The sequence below is a fragment of the Phalacrocorax aristotelis genome, chromosome 21, assembly GCF_949628215.1.
Source record: "Phalacrocorax aristotelis chromosome 21, bGulAri2.1, whole genome shotgun sequence".
Lineage (NCBI taxonomy): Eukaryota > Metazoa > Chordata > Aves > Suliformes > Phalacrocoracidae > Phalacrocorax > Phalacrocorax aristotelis.
This window is the reverse complement of record NC_134296.1, coordinates 5,268,199-5,276,512: the sequence shown is the minus strand read 5'-3', so window position 1 is coordinate 5,276,512 and position 8,314 is coordinate 5,268,199. Positions and strand designations below refer to the sequence as shown.

General features: G+C 57.4%; 1 protein-coding gene across 1 annotated transcript in view; it reads left to right on the top strand.

The window, feature by feature from the left end:
• Nucleotides 1-4,296: 4,296 nt before the first annotated feature.
• The window catches only part of LRRN2 (leucine rich repeat neuronal 2), a 36,789-nt gene continuing 32,771 nt past the window's right edge, over nt 4,297-8,314 (top strand). The window contains exon 1 of the mRNA XM_075115641.1: nt 4,297-4,615. The gene's annotated coding sequence lies outside the window, so the exon portion shown is untranslated. The remainder of the gene's footprint in view (nt 4,616-8,314) is intronic.

The window sequence follows — 8,314 nt, the reverse complement described above, 5'->3', positions numbered from 1 at the left end:
GTATCTCCTCTTTGGATCCAGAGAAAGGGCTGCAGGCGGCTTTTCCAAACACCTCCGGGGTTTATGACTCCATCATGCTGCCTGAAGGAGCTGCTGTTATGTCCTTAAATCATTAAAAATAATAATAACTGTGACACCAAAACCAATTCCCATGTACGAATAATGCCGGCGCGAGTCTCCGCGAGGAGTTGGCACTTCTTGCCCAGCAGTTCCCATCCCCGCTGGGAGGCAGCAAAGTCAGGCTCGGCTCTGCTGATGCCTGGGATGAAGGAGAGGAGGAAACTGCTGCTGGGAATGGATCCTGCCTAGAGCAACCCTGCCATTGTGCACCAGGGACTGGGAGCATCACCTCCTGCCCTCCAAGCGTTCTCAAGTGGGTGTAGGATTTGCCTGGCGCTGGCACAGTGGGCCATGGGGAGGCTGGGATGCTGCTTTTGGCCCCAGGATATGCTGTGGATTGGGAACCTCATCCCTCCCAACTCATTGCTCCAGGTGCAGGGTTTGAGAGCTGGAGGGGTGGGATGAGAGCAGTGGGAAAAACAGGCAACACTCCCTGGTTTTAAAGGTGCCGGAGAGGCTGTGGGAGAGATGCTTTGATGCCTGGGTGTGCAGGAGCAGGCTGGGCTCCAAGGAAGGAGGAAACCCCCCAGGGAGCTGCAGTGGTGCCTGGGCAGTGGGTCTGAGGGGACCTGATGCTGGGATGCTGCTGCCCAGCCTGCGTGGGCAGAGCTGCAGGACCCATGGCAGAGGAGCTACTGTCAGTGTGATATTTATTGCTTTATTTTAGCTGGTTTTTATGCTGGTGAGTTCCTGATCAGGTCTTGTGTGCTTTCTGTCCCCTGCAGATGGAAAATTGAAGTCTGGTGGTGTGACGTTAGACCCTGAAGGCATAGGTGGCAAGGAAAGACGCCTAGTGTGTGTTGCTCTCATGTAGGTTTCTGGTGGCATCTACCCCTTGCTGGAGGTACAGTAAAGCGGTGCCATATGCTTTGTGCCCCCAAATGCTTGCACAGAGTCTTTGCAAGGGGTGTCCTCCATGAATGAAGCTTGACAAGCTCGTGCTGATCCAGAGGGGAAGCAGAGGCACCAGGGCCCTTGTTCATCCCGGTCCATTGGAGCTAAGGCTTGGCTGAGCACGGCTTGCCCAAACTTAGCCCTCCAAATGTATGGCTTCTTTATAAGACTGCCTTAGTGCTGCTCCCCAGGGAGCTAATATTGTGTCTTAAGGGATAAGAAGGGGGACGTGAAGCTCCTTACAACCCGACATGTGTAACTGGCTGTAGGTGAAAAACCATACTGAGACTGCAAGCTGCTTCTCCGGCAAGAAAAGTTTTTAACCCCTTGCACCAGGGGAATATGTTCCAGGTGACTTCAAGTGCAGAAGAGGCATGAGAACTGCTGAAGCAGCAGAGAAAATAAATTAGTGCCATCTCGGCTAAAATCCCACACAATTAAAACCTGGATCAGGCTGTACTCATCTGCCTGAAGATAGCATCTCGAGAGTGACATGCATTAGTCATCATCTGCAGCAAGCTGGCTTAGCGCACGGAAGGAGCCTGTTTACGAGCAAGGTGTTAGACGGAGAGGGCTCTGGGCCACCCCGGGCCAGCTTCTCCCTCCCCAGCGGCGTGTCGCCTGTGTCTGGAGCAGGGAGAAACGCCCGTCTCCATTTCCTTCCCTCGCTTGCAGTGGAGGCAGCGCAGGATGGCTGTAAATGTGTTTACAGAAACGCTTCTCCTTCTGCACCTAAAGCATGTGGGGGGATGCTCCCAATGTGGGCCAGCACCTCTCCCCTCTGCAAGGCAGTAACTATCCCATGTCACCAGGAGTGAGGTGACACTAGTGTCCCCATCCTGCAAGTGGGAAGGGGGTTGCTGAGTAAGGGACCTGCCTGAGGCTGCGCAGGGAGTCTGCAGCAGAGAAGAAACTCAATTAGTCTTAAGACCAAACAAGCACCTTTGGACCCCCCATAGTTGGAATGAGAAGTGATTAAATGACCTGGGCTTAACGGTGCTGTACAGGCTTCCACCCAGCCTTGGATGAAAGCCCTGTGCAGTTTATCTGGGTTCAGCTGTTTCTATGGAGTTGGCTTGTCAGTCCAGCCCCGAGCAAGGTCTCTGCGGCGCTGGCTGCTCCGATCAATGGTGCTCTGGCAGCTGGGGAGGGAGCTGCTGCCACCCCACCTCCCCCAGACCCATGTTTTGGGGCAGTGGGTACCCTGAAAACAGTCCCCAGGAGCTGATGGGTGCCGCAGAGGGACCCAGCCAAACGCAGGAGCATCCACCCATGGCCACGTGGCCAGGGCAGGCAAAGCTTTCCCTGTTCCTCGCCGAGCTGAAGCCAGCCCGTCAGCCTCTCCAGCAGCACTGCGTGGCTGAGCCATGAGATTGAGCCTGGGGCAGACAGGTCGAGAGCCACCATCAAGTACTGAGTGATTACCTGTGCCCTTGGGAGCCACGGACTGCTTGAGACATCTCCTGCACCGCAGAAAGCACGAGGCAACTCTTCCCCCTTGCTGGCAGCGATCTGTGCACGCCGTGTTGCAGGCACAAGGATGCAGCGCTGGGGATGGGCACTGAATGGTTTGCAGTGGCTCGGTGTGGCCGGCTGCCTGCTCAGCCCCTGTGCCTTGAGTTCAGTGGGAGGGCAGGGTGAGAGGCCTTTGCCTGGCCGGCCCCACAGCACGGGGAGGGGGTCGCAGAGCAGAAGCAATCCCAGCCCCTGTTCCCTTTAAGTACCCATGGTCCTGACAGCAGCAGCAGGATGTGGGCACCAGCACAAAGACCATCTGGAAGGGCTTCTCCAGCTGACTGGGAGCTCCACAGTCTCATGAGAGAAATGGTTTTCATAGGATGCTTATGGGGTTTCTGCAAAATGAAGGGGCATGGCCCCAGTATTTGAATAAAGCCTCACATTTTACCCCTTGCTATTTGAAAAGCCATGAGGGGACCTTCCAGCTGCGACCCCTCTTTGACTCTCAGTCTATGCTGCAAAGCATTTAAGTGAGGCTAACATTAAGCATGTGTTCCTATTAAGTATCTGCATAAACGCTTTGCTGAATGGAGGCCAACATGCCAGAACATCACCCATTTGGTTTGGGCACATGGGCAGGGATTTTGTTATTGAAGTCCTGCCAATTAAATCAGGTCACTCCAATCCCTCCTCTTCTGCCTCTCTGGCTCTCTCGCGTGTGTGCACGTCTGTTCTCCATCCCTGTGGTCCAACCCACCGCCCCAGGCAAATGCTCTGGGAATGAGCCAGACCCCCAGCTCCGCTCAGGCTTCTGAGCATGAAATGGGGATTCAATGGCCACTGTCACTCTGGGGGCGTGTGGCATCCGCAGGGCTCTGACAGCCGCTGGATGGGGCTGGGAAAAGCATTTCTGGGGAGCGACTGCTGGAAAGCAAACAAAAGCTGGGGTTGCTCTGCTGCTCCCACCCCAGATCCTGCCTTTGTCAGAGCCCCATGACTGTGCCCGACCGAGACACTTCTCCCTGCATCGCTTTGGGTGCGAAGGTGGATGGGGTCTCCATCCCTCACCTTTTAAGACGGGTGACAGACAGCCGGGACCCCAGATCTCTCCATCTGAGAAACAGCAAAGCAGAAGGCAGCTTCCCCCCAGAGTTTTTCAAGGTTAAGGGTCTCTGAGCATCCCTTTCCAGGGGAGGTGAGCCACCGGCAGCATGTGCTGCTCGGGGACTCAGCCACTGCCTTGACAGGGGTGCAGGGGAAGGTGCTGCAAAACCCCACGGGGCATCTGCAGTGTCACACTGGGCACCCTGGGATGGGGCAGGTGCTGGGGCTCCCAGGACCATGTGCAGCCAGATCTTTCCAAAGAAAAATAAAGCCCCTTGGGTTCTGGTGGGCAGGAGGGGATTTGGGCCATAAGTCTACCCTGTCAAGTCTCCTGCGTCCCTCCTAATGTGGGGCCACACAGTGCCATGTTAGAAACCCCCTCCCCGGGCTCGGTGACCCCAGCATCCCAGCCCGCGGGGAGGGGACCCCGGTGCCGCCGCAGGCTCAGTTGCAGCCGGGCAGGACGAGCTGCGGATGCCGAGGGGTGCAAGCAGCCGGCTCAGCCTTTGCAGGAGCTTTTTATATCTGGTCCTCGGGAGCATCACCCCAAAGGGCTGGGGGTGCCAGGGCTGCCCCTCGGGTGCTCGCCAGAGCCGCAGGAGTTAAGCGCGCAGCCGGCAAGAGCTGATTCAGGTGGGTGGCACGTCCTGGCGACAAGACTCGAGTGAGGAGGAGGATGGGGAAAGGGAGGGGAGAAGAGAGGAGGAGGAGAAGGGGGGAGCGTTTGCAGGCAGCAGGGAGCGGCGGGTGTGCGGCCGCAAAGGAGCCGTGCGAGGGAAGGATGAAGGTCTCTCCCCGCTGCCTCCACACCGGGTGCTGAGGGTGAGCGTGGGGGAAGCCTGGCAGGGGGTGACCTGCTGTCCCTGTCCCCGAGCCCCAAAGGGACAAGGACGGACCTCCCAGCTTTGGCAGGTCTAACGCAACCCCGGCCCTTTGTCTGCTGACGGGGGCTCTGCCTGAGCCAGATGTGTGGGCAGCTGTGGCGGGGAGCAGGCAGGCGGATGACAGCGATGCTGGGAGGCGGGAGGAGAGTCCAAAGGTAAGTTGGGCTCCAGCCTCGTTAACCGTGTTGTCGGCTGATTGTGACTTTTGGGGGGGGCTCCTATGCCTGGGGGCTCTGCAACACAGAGCTGGCTGCTTGGCGGTTTGTTTGGGTTTTTTTTTCCCTCATTCCAGAGCTTTGCTTTCACTGATCTCTGGCATGGGGGATAAATGGTGTATTTGAAAATAAAAGAAGGAAAAGCAGGTGGAAATAGGAAATGCACGCAGCATCGGTGCCTCGCCAGTGCGTGGTCCAGAAGGGGGCAAGGGGTGCGTGAGGCAGCTGAGGGCACTAATGTCAGGAGCTGGATTGCTAGTGCTGGAAACTCCTCTAGGATCGAGTTGATCCTCACCCAGGCACCGGTGGGAGCATGGGGTAACCATAGCAAGCCCCGTGGCGATGCGCTGGGCATGGTGCTGCTGAGACTGAAATCCAGCCTTTGGAAGGGATGCTGTCAGGATGCGATCCAGCCAGGAGCAGCGCTTTCAGTGCATTAACCCCTTTGTGCCCGAGCTCCGTGGAAAATGTTAAAGGAGTGAAGTTCAATGTAGAAAAGAGGCTGCGTTAAATAAACCAGCCTGGTCCTTTGGTCTCCCTCCTTCCTTTGCAACCCACCTTCACCTGCTGGTGCCTGGCTCAGCCCATCCGAGAGGACAGACTCCCCAGGGGGTGGCAGGCAAAAGGTGATGGCAAAGCAAACCCCGGGAGCAGCTGCTGTGAGGTCTGGGCCCATGGTGTTGTTGGAATGATTTCTGTGCTGGTTCAGTGTTTACCTGAACCCTTCCTAACCCTGCTCCCCGCCGCACGCACCTCCCCGGCGCAGCCACCCAGGAGACACGCACCCACCCGCAATGTCCATGCTCACACCACTGTGCAAAGCATCCGTCCCCTCCCCGCAGCTGTGGGGTGCGTGGCTGTGCCCTGCCAGCCTGGGGAGTGGTGGGGACCAGGGGGACCTGTGTGCAGGGAGGGACCCGCTGGAGGGACCCTTGCACCCCCCTGTGCTGACCCAGCCCAGGAAGGGTGCTCGGGACTGGGAGGGACCCCATGGCTCTGTGTGTGGCTGAGGCATTGGCTGCCCTTGCCTTTCCCTAGTGCTCAGGCAGGCGCCAGGCCCTCACCTCCTCCTCCTCCTCCTCTTGCTTCCTGCCAGAGCCTGAAAAAAGGCATTTGAGACATCTCAGCAATGCCCCACTCACCCATGAGTGAGGAGGGGGTGAAGCCCTTTGCTCCCCAGGGCAAGCCCAGAGGGGAGGAGGGGTTGCTCAGGGCTGGGCACTGCAGGGTGGGAAAAGGACCCTTGGAGCAGTGTTCCCAGGGAGGCTTCTGCTGGAAGGTGCAGGTGGGTGCTGCCATCACCTCTGGGCATGAGGATTGGGTTCCTCAAGCCATGATCTAACAAGGCTGGGAGGTCAGAAGCTATGCATGGATGCTGCCGTCTGACCCCCCTCGGGTTGCTGAGCCAGTGCTGAGCCAGGACCCAGCCCCTGCTGTTGCTTTGAGGATGAGCAGCCCTGATCCCACAGCCTGGATGCAGGCAGAGCTCACAGCAAGGCTGGGAAGCAAACGTCTCATTTCTGTCTCTCAAAGCCTGAGCGTGCTGCAGCCCTGGGGTGATGGGATGTGGCTCGACGCAAGTTTCCCGGAGTGTTGACTGCTCCCTGCCATGGGGCTTCTCCTCTTGTGGGTGTCCATCACTGGAGTTCATGCCTGGGACATGGGGCACTGTCACCCAGCTCCCCTCCTGGCTCCCCATAGCAGAGGACCCTGGACCTGCTGGCCCAGCCTCTTTGCTGGGGACACGCTCCTTTCCCCAGCACAGAGTCGGCCCTGAGGTCTGCTACCCCAGCACCCTGGGTCCTCTCTGCGGGCAGTGGGGGCTGGTTTAGCACCCAGTTGGTTCTGGCCTAAGTGGCTGTGCAGAGCAGGGCTGAGGGACAAATCTGGGGACAATCCTCTGCTCCTCAGCCATTTTAAACCCCTTCCTTTGGGTGGTACCATTTTTATCTTCTGCAATGTAAAACAAGGAGCTCAGCATCAGCTGCCGGGGCTGAGCTGTGCCAACACCCATAGCAGAGCCTGCAAAATCCCTCTGGTGCAGGGGAAGGGGTTGGCAAGTGAGGCAGCACCCCGACCTAAACCCATCCCACCTCTCTAGGGGTGGCAGAGCATCAGGAAATCACTTTCCCCACAGCACTGTATATTAAGCTGCATAATTGCCTCCCCAGGGAGCCGGGGCAGCTCCTCCGTTCAGTGCTTCAAAGGAGGTGCCGTGGAGGCTCCAATTCCCAACATGGAGCAGAGCTTTGGCTGCTCTAACCCAACACGGCTCCTCCTGCTTTGAAGAGCTGTGCTGGCTCATGGCAGCAGCGGGTTTGTCCCCACTCCTCGCTGTAGCAGATCACTGAAGTTTAGGGACATGACCCTGAATTTCCTGGCTAGGACAGGGATGGAGGAAGGTCCAGAGCTCAGACCAGGTGGGCACCTGAAAAGCTGGGAACTTCACCACACTACCAGCACCTCTTCTAATGCAGGGAAGCCCGAACAGAGGGCTCGCTCCCTTTCTTTATTCCCAGTAGATTATGTATCTCCTAAATCACCTTCAGGGTAGACCCTGGTCACTAATGCCTCTTCCCTTCTCTCCCAAAAAGCTGCCCATGGGATAGCATTTCTGTTGGCATGTGGCTGATTTCCTAAAGAGCAGAGATATCAGCCCAGGGCCCGTGTCATCCCCTCCTTGCACACAGAAACTCCCCACCACCCTCCCTCCTTGCTCTCACATCCTTTTTGTTGGGAAACACTCCAAGGGGATGTTCTGCTGCCCTCCACCGAAGACGAGGTGCGAGGCCCCTGGCAGTGACTGATGGTCCCTCTTCCCCTGCTCGGTGTGCATGGGAGGTACCCGTGACTTTGGTTCTTCTCCTGGAATTGAAATTGTTGTTCTCGGGGGCAATGCCCTCTCCTGTGCTCTGCATTGAAAGCTGCAGCTCTGCCCAGCCCTGCCTGGGGAAAGCCATGAGAAGGAGGATTACAGCTGCTGCCGAGCGCAGGGTGCTGTCTGCTGCTTGCTGGGAGTGCATCAGGAAAATTATTAAAATTAGATTAATTTAAAACTTCTTAAGAGTGGAGGTGGTCTCTGTCGGCAAGGCTCTGCGCTGGGACTTTGGGATTGAGTTTAGGGTTTGGTCGTTGATGCTCGTGAGTCGTGAGCTCCTCATGGAGCCCAGGGCATCCCCCCTCGCCCTCCTGCTGTACCAGCCCATGGCCGTGCCCTGGCCACCCTGCACACCAGTTCCCACGCATGTCCCCTCCAGCATCCCTCCTGTGCTGGACCGGAGCAGCTGCTGAAGTGCCCAACACTGTTCCAGGACATCAGCCAGCTCATAGGCGGTGAAATATATGTGCAGGTTTAGTGGTTGTTGATGGCAGAGAGTATTTTGTGATAAATCTATTTATAGCGGGTTTTGTAAAAGGCTGTTCCAATGGGTGGGTTTTAGGAAGGCAATAAATGGCTGAGAAAATTGCTCCCGTTGCACCTCGGAGCAAGGGGATGGAAGCCCCAGCACCCTTTGCCTTCCTCCCCGGCGGTGGTGAGTGCCTGGGGCTCCTTGGTGTGGGAAATGGGGGTCTCACAAATTACACCACCCCAGTCAGGTGCCTGAGTAACCCCCGTGCCCCCTCGAAACGGCTGGAGGC